We start from the raw sequence: 13,347 nt of genomic DNA on the forward strand, positions 1-13,347 counted from the left end.
CAAGTCGTCGGAACCAGCTGCGATTTTGGAATATTGAGAACCCAATCGTGCTGCCGCAACACTACCTGAGATAGTGCTACACCGACCTCCAACTGTTCCCTGGATCTTACCCTTATCAGGGAATCGTCCAAGTAAGGGATAACTAAAATTTCCTTCCTTCGAAGGGATATCATTTCGTCCATTACCTTGGTAAAGACCCGGGGTGCCGTGGACCATCCCTACGGCAGCGTCTGAACTGATAGTGACAGTTCAGTACCATAACCTGAGGTACCCTTGGTGAGAAGGGTAAATTTTGACATGAAGGTAAGCATCCTTGATATCCCGAGACATCATGTAGTCCCCTTCTTCCAGGTTCGCAATCACTGCTCTGAGTGACTCAATCTTGAATTTGAACCTCTGTATGTAAGTGTTCAAAGATTTTAGATTTTAGAATCGGTCTCACCGAGCCGTCTGGCTTCGGTACCACAATAGTGTGGAATAATACCCCGTTCCCTGTTGCAGGAGGGGTACCTTGATTATCACCTGCTGGGAATACAGCTTGTGAATGGCTTCCAAAACTGCCTCCCTGTCAGAGGGAGACGTCGGTAAAGTCGACTTTTGGAAACGGCGAGGGGGAGACGTCTCGAATTCCAATATGTACCCCTGAGATATTACCTGAAGGATCCAGGGGTCTACTTGCGAGTGAGCCCACGGCGCACTGAAATTCATTGAGAACGGGCCCCCACCGTGCCTGAGCTTGTAAAGCCCTAGCGTCATACTGAGGGCTTGGCAGAGGCGGGAAAGGGTTTCTGTTCCTGGGAACTGGCTGATCTCTGCAGCCTTTTTCCTCTCCCTCTGTCACGAGCAGAAAAGAGGAACCTTTTGTCCGCTTGCCAACAAAGGACTGCGCCTGATAATACGGCGTCTTATTTTGAGAGGCGACCTGGGGTACAAACGTGGATTTCCCAGCTGTTGCCGTGGCCACCAGGTCTAAAAGACCGACCCCAAATGTCCCCTTTCAAAGGCAATACTTCCAACTGCCGTTTGGAATCCGCATCACCTGACCATTTTACTGGTAGAATTGGACAACGCACTTATACTTGATGCCAGTCGGCAATTATTCCGCTGTGCATCATGCATATATAGAAATGCATCTTTTAAATGCTCTATAGGCAATAATATACTATCCTTATCTAGGATATCAATATTTCCAGTCAGGGAATCCGACCATGCCAACCCAGCACTGCACCTCCAGGCTGAGGCGATAGCTGGTCGCAGTATAACACCAGTATGTGTGTAAATACCTTTTTTTGGATACCCTCCTGCTTTCTATCAGCAGGATCCTTAAGGGCGGCCATCTCATGAGAGGGTAGAGCCCTTGTTCTTACAAGCGTGTGAGCGCCTTATCCCCCCTAGGGGGTGTTTCCCAATGCATTCTAACCTCTGGCGGGAAAGGGTATGCAGCCAATACTTTTTAAGAAATAATTGTTATCGGGGGGAAACCCACGCATCATCACACACCTAGTTTTATTTCTCAGATTCAGGAAAACTACAGGTAGTTTTTCCCTCACCGAACAGAATACCCCTTTTTTGGTGGTACTCGTATTATCAGAAATGTATAAAAACATTTTCCATTGTCTCAATCATGTAACGTGTGGTCCTACTGGAAATCACGGTTGTCTCTTCACCGTCGACACAGGAGTCAGTATCCGTGTCGGCGTCTGTATCTGCCATCTGAGGTAACGGCCGCTTTAGAGCCCCTGATGGCCTATGAGACGTCTGGACAGGCACAAGCTGAGTAGCCGGCTGTCTCATGTCAACCACTGTTTTTTTTTTATAGAGCTGACACTGTTACGTAATTTTCAACAGTACATCCACTCAGGTGTCGACCCCCTAGGGGGTGACATCACTGTTACAGACACTCTGCTCCGTCTCCACATCATTTTTCTCCTCATACATGTCGACACAAACGTACCGACACACAGCACACACACAGGGAATGCTCTGATAGAGGACAGGACCCCACTAGCCCTTTGGGGAGACAGAGGGAGAGTATGCCAGCACACACCAGAGCGCTATATATATACAGGGATAACCTTATATAAGTGTTTTTCCCCTTATAGCTGCTGTATGTTTTAATACTGCGCCTAATTAGTGCCCCCCTCTCTTTTTTTTAACCCTTTCTGTCTGCAGGGAAGAGCCAGGGAGCTTCCCTCCAACTGAGCTGTGAGGGAAAATGGCGCCAGTGTGCTGAGGAGATAGGCTCCGCCCCCTTTTCGGCGGCCTTATCTCCCGGTTTTTTGTATATTCTGGCAGGGGTTAAATGCATCCATATAGCCCAGGAGCTATATGTGATGTATTTTTTTGCCATGTAAGGTATTTCTGTCATGTTTTATTGCGTCTCAGGGCGCCCCCCCCAGCGCCCTGCACCCTCAGTGACCGGAGTATGAAGTGTGCTGAGAGCAATGGCGCACAGCTGCAGTGCTGTGCGCTACCTTATTGAAGACAGGAACGTCTTCTGCCGCCGATTTTTCCGGACCTCTTCGCTCTTCTGGCTCTGTAAGGGGGCCGGCGGCGCGCTCTGGGACCCATCCAGGCTGGACCTGTGATCGTCCCTCTGGAGCTAATGTCCAGTAGCCAAGAAGCCCAATCCACTCTGCACGCAGGTGAGTTCGCTTCTTCTCCCCTTAGTCCCTCGATGCAGTGAGCCTGTTGCCAGCAGGTCTCACTGAAAATAACAAACCTAAACTAAAACTTTCACTAAGAAGCTCAGGAGAGCCCCTAGTGTGCACCCTTCTCGTCGGGCACAGAAATCTAACTGAGGCTTGGAGGAGGGTCATAGGGGGAGGAGCCAGTGCACACCAGTTAGTCCTAAAGCTTTCTTTAGATGTGCCCAGTCTCCTGCGGAGCCGCTATTCCCCATGGTCCTTACGGAGTCCCCAGCATCCACTTAGGACGTTAGAGAAATATACATGTACAACTATTAAACCAAATCACTGCTTTTCAAAGAAAATTATAGGACAAATTAATTGTTTTTATTGACCATATGTTACTGAATACTATTCATTATAAGGGGTGTAACAGATATTATATTCTATAACAACATTATATACTGGCATTTTGACATTAAAATAACTCAAACAATGATTACCAACTTTACTGCTGCAAACTAAAAGCCCCAATTTCTCCTTTTCAAACCCACAACTTTCTAAAAAGTACAAAGGGAAATTGATGTAAAGCAGCACAGATGGTGTAATGGTTAGCATTACTGTCTCACAGCACTGAGGTCATAGGTTCAATTCCCACCATGGCCCTAACTGTGTGGAGTTTGTATATTCTCCCTGTGCTTGCGTGGGTTTCCTCCCACAATTCAAAAATATACTGGAAGGTTATTTGGCTCCTAAGTAAAAAATTAAAATAAATAAATGTGTGCGTGTACATGTGGTAGGGAATATAGATTATAAGCTCCACTGGGGTAGGGACTGATGTGAATGGCAAAAGAAATCTCTAAAGCGCTGCGGAATATGTGCGCGCTATATAAATAACTGGTAATAAAAAAATAAATACATTTTAACTATAAAGTAAATACTCAGGGGACTAGTGAAGGAATAAGCAGTGGTCTCAATTGCGCCATATGCACGTTTTTCATAGGGGGGTGAGATCGGGTATATAATAGACAATATATCTTTTGTCTCGAAAAACTATAATCGAGTACATCGTCTAGTGTGTACCCATGATATGCGCACTCCCGCAGGGTCACTAGTGATTACATACTGCAGAATGCAGCATATCACGCGTCTTACCCCTGTCGGAACCCCGCATTGGCAAGTGTTTATGTACTTGCCACGTGCTGGGTCCCGTCGGCAGCAATGTCTGGAGGTGGACACATCGTCTAGTGTGTACACAGCCTAAGCCCTACCATCTTCTAAAAGAAAAATAGGATTTTAATACCTACCGGTAAATCCTTTTCTCCTAGTCCGTAGAGGATGCTGGGGATTCCAAAAGGACCATGGGGTATAGACGGATCCGCAGAAGACATGGGCACACTAAAAAGACTTACTGGGTGTGAACTGGCTCCACCCTCTATGCCCCTCCCCCAGACCTCAGTTATAGGAACAGTGCCCAGGAGAGACGGACATTTCGAGGAAAGGATTTTTGTTAACTAAGGGCGAGAAACTACCAGCCCACACCACAAGCATACCGTACAACTGGATCAACAGTAAACCAGATAACAATATGAACCAACAACAGCAACAAGCTGAATACACTGATACACAACCTCGTGTAACCGAAAGTAACCAGTATCAAAACAACTGCAAGGAACAGTCCGCACTGGGACGGGCGCCCAGCATCCTCTACGGACTAGGAGAAAAGGATTTACCGGTAGGTATTGAAGAAACCACCTTCGGCAGAAATTGTTGACGAGTCCTCAATTCCGCTCTATCCACATGAAAAATCAAATATGGGCTCTTGTGAGACAAAGCCGCCAATTCTGACACTCGGCTGGCAGACACCAAGGCGAAAAGCATGACCACTTTCCAAGTGAGAAACTTTAACTCAACCTTACGCAAAAGGTTCAAACCAGTGAGACATAAGAAACTGTAACACCACTTCAAGATCCCACGGTGCCACGGGTGGCACAAATGGAGGATGGATATGCAGCACTCCCTTCACGAAAGTCTGAACCTCAGGAAGGGCGGCCAATTCTTTTTGAAAGAAAATAGATAAAGCCAAAAATCTGCGCCTTGATGGAACCCAATTTCAGGCCTGCATCCACGCCTGCCTGCAAAAAGTGAAGGAAACGACCCAAGTGAAACTCCTCCGCAGGAGCTGCTTTGGTTTCACACCACGACACATATTTTCTCCAAATACGGTGATAATGTTTCGCCGTGACCTCCTTCCTAGCCTTAAGGAGAGTGGGGATGACCTCCTCGGGAATACCCTTCCGGGCTAGGATCTGGCGTTCAACTTCCACGCCGTCAAACGCAGCCAGTCCAGGAACAAGCATGGCCCCTGCAGTAACAGGTCCTCTCTTAGAGGAAGCGGCCAGGGATCTTCCACTAGTAACTCCTGAAAATCCGGATACCAGGACCTCCGAGGCCAATCTGGAGCGACGAGTATTTCCTGAACCCTTGTTCGTCTTATGATCCTCAACACCTTGGGAATGAGAGGAAGCGGAGGGAACACATACACCGACCGAAACACCCACGGAGTTACCAGGGCGTCCACCGCACAGGCTTGGGGATCCCTCGACCTGGAACAATAATTCAGAAGCTTCTTGTTAAGGCGAGATGCCATCATGTCTATCAGAAGAATGCACCAACGCCTTGTCACTTCTGCGAATACCTCTTGATGAAGAGCCCACTTTCCTGGATGGAGATTGTGTCTGCTGAGGAAGTCTGCTTCCCAGTTGTCCATGCCCGGGAGGAAGACTGCTGACAGAGCGCTCACGTGCTCACGCTCAATTCTTGTGGCTTCCGCCATTGCCACCCTGCTTCTTGTTCCACCTTGGCGGTTTACGTACGCCACCGCTGTTATGTTGTCTGACTGGATCAGGACAGGAAGACCCTGAAGAAGGTTTCTCGCTTGCAGGAGGCCGTTGTAAATGGCTCTTAACTCGAGAACATTTATGTGGAGACAAGACTCCTGGCTTGACCATTTTCCCTGGAAACTTTTTCCTTGCGTGACTGCCCCCCAGCCTCGGAGACTTGCATCTGTGGTCAGCAGAACCCAGTCCTGGATTCCGAATCGGCATCCCTCTAGAAGGGGAGAGCCTTGCAGCCAGCACAGGAGAGAGATCCTGGCTCTGGAAGATAGACTTATTTTCCGGTGCATGTGCAGGTGAGACCCGGACCATTTGTTCAGCAAGTCCCACTGAAACACCAGAGCATTAAACCTGCCAAACGGAATGGCTTCGTAAGCCGCAACCTTCTTCCCTAGCACACGAGTGCATTGATGAATCAACACACTTGCCGGTCTCAGAAGTTCCTTGACCATGGTCTGGATTTCCAGAGCTTTGTCCGCCGGAAGAAACACTCTCTGTAGTTCCGTGTCTAGGATCATGCCCAAGAAGGGCAGCCGATTTGTCGGGATCAACTGAGACTTCGGCAAATTTAGAATCCAACCGTGATGTTGCAGAATCGACAGGGAGAGTTCCACATTTCTTAGCAACTTTTCCTTTGATCTCGCCTTTATCAGGAGATCGTCCAAGTATGGGATATTTGTGACCCCTTGCTTGCGAAGGAGTACCATCATTTCCGCCATAACCTTGGTGAAAACCCTCGGGGCCGTGGAAAGCCCAAACGGCAACGTCAGAAATTGGTAATGACAATCCTGCACCGCAAATCTCAGGAATGCCTGATGAGGAGGATATATCGGGACGTGTAAGTAGGCATCCTTTATGTCGAGTGATGCCATAAAATCCCCCCCTTCTAAGCTGGAGATTACAGCTCAAAGAGATTCCATCTTGAACTTGAAAGTTTTCAAGTATGGATTGAGGGATTTTATGTTCAGAATCGGTCTGACCGAGCCGTCCGGCTTCGGCACGACAAAGAGGCTTGAATAGAACCCTTCCCCTGTTGGGACGGGGGAACCGGCACCACGACCCTCTGTTGACACAGCTTTTGTATCGCAGTATTTACTACTGCTCTTTCTGGAAGAGAAACTGGAAGAGCCGGCTTGAAAAAGCGGCGGGGGGGGGGGGGGGGGGGCATCTCCTGAAACTCCAGTTTGTACCCTTGGGACACTACGTCTAAAACCCAAGGATCCAGGCCCGATTGAGACCAGGCCTGACTGAAGACTCGGAGACGGCCCCACACCGGCACGGACTCCCGCAGTGGAGCCCCAGCATCATGCGGTGGACTTGGCAGAGGTGGAGGAGGACTTTTGGTCCTGGGCGCCTGACACTGCAGGCGATCTCTTTCTCCTTCATCTACCCTTTGAAGCGAGGAAGGACAAACCCCTTCCTCTTTTGTATTTATTAGGCCTAAAGGACTGCGTCTGCTGATGGGGTACCTTTTTCTGTTGTGTGGGAACATAAGGAAGAAAAGATGACTTACCCGCAGTAGCGGTAGACACCAGGTCAGCAAGACCGTCATCAAACAAGACACTACCTTTAAAGGGGAGAGCTTCCATATTTTTCTTGGAGTCGGCATCAGCATTCCATTGATGAGTCCACAGCGCCCTCCTGGCCGAGACCGCCATGGCATTAGCTCTTGATCCCAAGAGGCCAACATCCATCGCCGCATCCTTTATGTAATCTGCAGCGTCCTTGATATAACCAAGAGTCAAAAGAATGTTATCCTTATCAATGGTATCCATATGAGAAGCCAAATTGTCAGCCCATTTAGCAATAGCACTACTCACCCATACCGACACCACAGCAGGTCTGAGCAATGCACCAGTATTAAGGAAAATGGCCTTCAATGTCGTCTCCAGCTTGCGATCCGCCGGATCCTTGAGCGCAGCCGTGTCAGGAGACGGCAGCGCCACCTACTTGGACAATCGGGATAGAGCCTTGTCGACATTGGGAGACGACTCCCATTTCTCCCTGTCATCAGAGGGAAAAGGATACGCCATATTCTCTTGGAAATCTGCCACCTCTTATCCGGCGACTCCCAAGCCTTTTCACGAAGAGCGTTCATTTCATGAGAGGGGGGAAACTTCACCTCAGGCTTTTTCCCTTTAAATAAACAAACCCTTGTGTCTGGAACAGCAGGTTCCTCAGAGATATGTAAAACATCTATAATAGCCACAGTCATGTACTGAATACTCCCAACTACCCTTGGGTGTAAAGTAGCCTCATTGAAATCGACATCGGAATCAGAGTCCGTGTCGGCATCTGTATCTACCATCTGGGTAAATTAACGTTTCTGTGACCCCGAGGGGGTCTTTACCTGAGACAAAGTGTCCTCCATGGATTTCCTCCATGTTTGTGTCTGAGAAACCGATTTATCCAGTCTCTTGGACAATAAAGCCACATTTGCATTCAGTGTACTCAGCATATTGACCCAATCAGCAGTCTGCTGTGCCGACAGAGCCATTCCCAAATCCTTTTCTGTGCCCCCAGTAACTTCCTCCGGGGAGGAACACTCAGCCTCAGACATGTCGACACGCAGTACCGACACACCCACCCTTTCAAACCAGGAGACCGACCCACAGGGAAGCCCACAGGGAGAAATACAGAGGGAATATGCTAGCCCACACCCCAGCGCCCATATACTACCAGCGATAATATATGTGGATAGCGCTGTATTCAACAACAAAAAAAGCACCAAATTGTAAGTGCCCCCCCCCCCTCCGTTTTGCTCCCTTGTTACTTGAAGGAGCTTGGAGGACCGGGCCAGCGTCTCTGAAGCGGCTGTGAAGAGAAAGAAAATGGCGCTGGTGAGCTGTGCGGCTAAGCCCCGCCCCTTCCCGGTGCGCTATAGTCCCGCTTAAATTTGAAATATTTATACTGGCGGGGGTACGGTATTCTCTCCTAATATACTCTTTGCCAGTCAGAATTGACCCCAGTAACTGCTGCCCAGAGCGCTCCCCCCCCAGCGCCCTGCACCCTGTGAGTGCCGTTGGTGATGTGTGTGGGAGCATGGAGCGCAGCGCGACCGCTGCGCTGTACCTTCGTTACTGAAGTCTTCTGCCGTCTGATGTCTTCTGTTCTTCTAATACTCACCCGGCTTCTTTCTTCTGGCTTCTGTGAGGGGGGTGACGGCGCGGCTCCGGGAACAAGCAGCTAGGCGCACCAAGTGATCGAACCCTCTGGAGCTAATGGTGTCCAGTAGCCTAAGAAGCAGAGCCCTTGAACTAAGCAGAAGTAGGTCTGACTTCTCACTCCTCAGTCCCACGATGCAGGGAGCCTGTAGCCAGCAGGTCTCCCTGAAAATAAAAAAGCCTAACATAAGTCTTTTCCAGAGAAACTCAGGAGAGCTCCCCTAGTGTGTGTCCAGTCACTCCTGGGAACAAAGTCTAACTGAGGTCTGGGGGAGGGGCATAGAGGGAAGAGCCAGTTCACACCCAGTAAAAGTCTTTTTAGTGTGCCCATGTCTCCTGCGGATCCGTCTATACCCCATGGTCCTTTTGGAGTCCCCAGCATCCTCTAGGACGTAAGAGAAATAGTGCAGAAAGCTGAACCTTTAAAAGACTCAATTGTAACCCACTATATGAGGCTGGGTACACACTTGACAGATATGTCGGTGGACCAGTCACGCTGGCCGGGCGACCAATCAGGGTAAGTGTGCACACTTACCAATAGGCCCCGCAAAATGCTGGTCTCTGTCATTTAGCTGGATAGGCATTTCAATTTGCGCGCCCAGCTGTGACGTCGACCCCTGCAGCAAGTGCCGACTGCCTGTACACACAGCATGATGCGCCAATATAGCTGCAGATATAGCGCCCATTGGCTGTGCTGCAGGGCCAACATGATATATCTGAACGACGTTGTTCACAGACATATTGCTGGTACACACCTGTCGACGTGCACACGTTATATCAGTCATTCAATTGAATGGCCGATATGTTGGCCAGTGTGTGGCCAGTGTGTACCCAGCTTAAACCATACTGCAAAAGAGATACATGGAAATAAGTTATTTGAATCTTCCCCAACACCAAATTACATAAGTCTTACAGAACTTGTGATAATTCTTCGCTACAACAGGTAAACCGGGTCTTAGCCTGGTTACAACGACACTGTTGGAGAACTCCTATTTATCATGGATCATAATAGCCACACAGTTAAAAGCCAGTGATGACAAAACCTGAGGGGTGCATCGGTCATTACAATTGTCTAATTCCGTATGACAAAGTGACATCCCCTGTTGAGGCTGTAGCCATAAAAGTAGTAAGAAGTAGTTCTAGAAGTCACGCTGATTTGTTGTCTGGTCAAATGATGGTAAGACTTGTAGTGGAGTTTGTTTTGTAAGTGTAACGCCCATGAATATTTATTACTTTTATTATTTATTAACAGTTTCTTATATAGCGCAGCATATTCCGTTGCGCTTTACAATTAGAACACCAGTAATAGAATAAACTGGGGTAAAAACAGACAGACATAGAGGTAGGAAGGCCCTGCTCGTAAGCTTACAATCTATAGATAGAACTGTGCAAACAGCTTTGAATGTCAAGACACCATTTCTAATACTTTCATACAGAAATAAACATAAATTTGACTATGAGCTGATAGACACATCACTAGTTTTTACATAAAGGCTATCTTGTTCCCTAGAAAAGGCACTCTCTTTGCAGAGTATTAAAAGCAGACCTAGGTACAGTAACAAGCCTCTGAGTAGGGATTAGGTTGCAATTTTGAAAGATGATAATGCAACCATGGGACTCTAGAGTCTGTGCTGTCTCTTGGCAATGTCCCTAAGGCAAAGTTGGAGACCCTGTATTGGTCAAGGAATCAGTGAGATACAGTAGGGGATAATCAACCGTCTGAACCTCAGGAAAGCAGTCAGAACCATCTGTCACAAAACCAAAGGGCAAAGTCTAAAACTGAAAGTGGGGGACTGAACTGCAAGCCAGAGAAGGCATTGGTGACCTTCCTATACTTGAACATACAAATAAGCATCCTTGATATTCATGGATACCACATACTGTACTTGTCTTTTCCATATCATTGATTACAGATATCAATGACTCCATTTTGAACCTGCCCATCTGCACTTGAAGGTTGAGTGTCTTGAGGTATAATAGTTGCTTGAAAGATCCACTGTTTTTTGTACCAAAAACAGGTTTAAATAGAAACACACCTTCTGTGCTCTAGTGGCGTGAGGCTATACAACCCTGCAGTATGTAATATGTGAATGGCAAGTCACATAGTTTGATATTTTTCCTTCTCCACAGAAATATCAATGGTGACAAAAAAAAAATGACATAAAAGAAAACACACACACACACACACACACACACACACACACACACACACCAGTGGAGCTCTGAGAAACTTTATAATGTATTTTAAATTCATAACATTCGATCACAAAATAATTTAAAGTGCAACTGAACAACTGATGCCAGTAAAGCAGAAAGAGGCAAACCAAGCAGGAATGTCTGTCTGCTGTTCTCACTGAGGACTGGAGTCATCCGAGACCTCTGCCTGTACCATTAATATGAATGGATGTAAATGAAGAGAAAGGCACTTTGTCAGATTTACCTGTAAGAAGCAACGGTATATGACCGTCACATACCCAGCCCATGGTCAAATAAGAACTCCGAAAAAGGAAAATACAACAGAGTCTTACCAGACTCGACATCCATGTTCCAAGCCTTGAGCCACAGGGATCAGCGAGTTGAAACCACTAAAATTGAAATTTTGGCTCCAAAAGCTACCCAGCATTGAGAGCTCAAACCAACTAGTGTTACTACATTGCAGTTGGGAAAGCTCTGGGGACTATGGGGGTCAATCCGAGTTGATCGCTAGCTGCCGTTGATCGCAGCACAGCGATCAGGCAAAAAATCGGCACTTCTGCGCATGAGTATGGCACGCGCGACGTACTTTCACAAAAAACTATGCAGTTTCACACAAGGTCGAGTGACTCTTTTCAGTCACTCTGCTGATCGGTGAGTGATTGACATGAATGGGGCATTTCCGGGAGGTAACTGACCGTTTTACGGGAGTGTGCTAAAAAACGCAGGCGTGTCAGATAGAAACGCAGGCGTGCCTGGGGAAACGGGGGAGTGGCTGGCCGGACGCAGGGCGTGTTTGTGACGTCAAAACAGGAACTAAACAGACTGAAGTGATCACAAGGTATGAGTAGGTCTGCAGCTACTCTGAAACTGCTTGAAATTTTTTTAACACTGTTCTGCTAACCTTTCGTTCGCACTTCTGCTAAGGTAAGATACACTCCCAGAGGGCGGCGGCTTAGCGTTTGCACTGCTGCTAAAAGCAGCTAGCGAGCGATCAACTCGGAATGAGGGCCTATGGGCGGTGTCCTATTAGTCACGGTAAAATATCAGATGCGAAAACACTTTTCCCCAAAGTATCACCAATGTTGTTGTTTTTTTCTTTTTTTTCTTACAGGCTATCCAATTAGGATTGCCCGTAAAAAAAAAATACCTTTCCTCCAGAGAAAACGGGGCTGCATTCAGGGATTTGCTTTTGCCTGCCTAAGGCAGCATGAGCTGCTTGTGTGTCCTATTCACCTTGTTTTGGAAAAAGTTGCACGTAAAGACACTTGGTGCTACTGAGTCACGCCACGACATGGAGAGACTACAAGAGCTGTTTAACGGCAGATGTAAGTCGACACATCTGTAGTAAGCCAATGTCTGCATATATTAAATTTAATCTGAGTAGTTGAAATGATTAGGGTACGAGACTCAACAGTGTCAAGGCCGACACACATTAGGTCGACAGGGACTATGTCGACACATGAACTATGTCGACACATCCATTAGGTCGACATGGAAAAAGGTCGACATGAGTTATGTTTTTTGTTGTTGTTGTTGTTCTTTTCTTCGTAAGGTGACGGGGAAACCCCAATTAGTGCATGGCGAGCGAACTTCGGGCAAGGTGCCTCACTCCGCTGCCGCTGCACTCGGCACAGGTTACCATTTCCAATTGTATTCCACGTGGATCGTAAAGTATGAAAAAGTTCAAAAAATTTAAAAAATAATTGAAAAATTCATGCCGACTTTTTTCCATGTCGACCTATTTCCTGTGTTGATCTACTCAGTCAACCAATAGATGTCGACCTAGACAGTGTCGACTTAAAGTCCGGATAATAAATCATTCAATGGAGAACTGCTATACAGCTCACAACTGCACATCCCCAAGGGGACAGCAGATTGATCGCAGCAGCAAATTTGTTAGCAGTTGGGCAAAACCATGTGCACTGCAGGTGGGGCAGATATAACATATGCAGTGAGGAGACAGATTTGGATGGGGTGTGTTCAAACTGAAATCTAAATTGCAGTGTAAAAATAAAGCAGCCAATATTTACCCTGCACAGACACAATATAACCCACCCAAAACTAACTCTCTCTGCACATGTTATATCTGCCCCCCCTGCAGTACACATGGTTTTGCCCAACTGCGAACAAATTTGCTGCTGCGTATCAACTCTGAATTACCTCCTGAGTCTCCCATATACAAAATTCAAAAATACGGAATTATTTGAACACGACAGAGTGTGTCAGCTCTGCTTTCTGATGGTTCAATGTACACAAGCTTTGTTAAATGCACAAAATTATTACAAAGATCGTATATAATTATCTTCAGGCTGCGTGTATAATGTGCATATGAAACATAAATTAATTACATTTATGTATAGTACCAGTCAAAAGTTTGGACACACCTTCAAATCCAATGGTTTTATTTATTTTAATTATTTTCTACATTGTAGATTAATACTGAAGACATCAAAACTATGAAAG

The 13,347-nt window shown here is 46.9% G+C and overlaps 1 protein-coding gene across 1 annotated transcript in view; it reads right to left on the bottom strand.

Moving 5' to 3' along the window:
• PRKDC (protein kinase, DNA-activated, catalytic subunit) overlaps window positions 1-13,347 on the bottom strand; it is an 836,940-nt gene that overhangs the window by 198,776 nt on the left and 624,817 nt on the right. The window lies entirely within an intron of this gene.

This window comes from Pseudophryne corroboree, chromosome 5 (genome assembly GCF_028390025.1).
Source record: "Pseudophryne corroboree isolate aPseCor3 chromosome 5, aPseCor3.hap2, whole genome shotgun sequence".
NCBI classification, from domain to species: Eukaryota; Metazoa; Chordata; class Amphibia; order Anura; family Myobatrachidae; genus Pseudophryne; species Pseudophryne corroboree.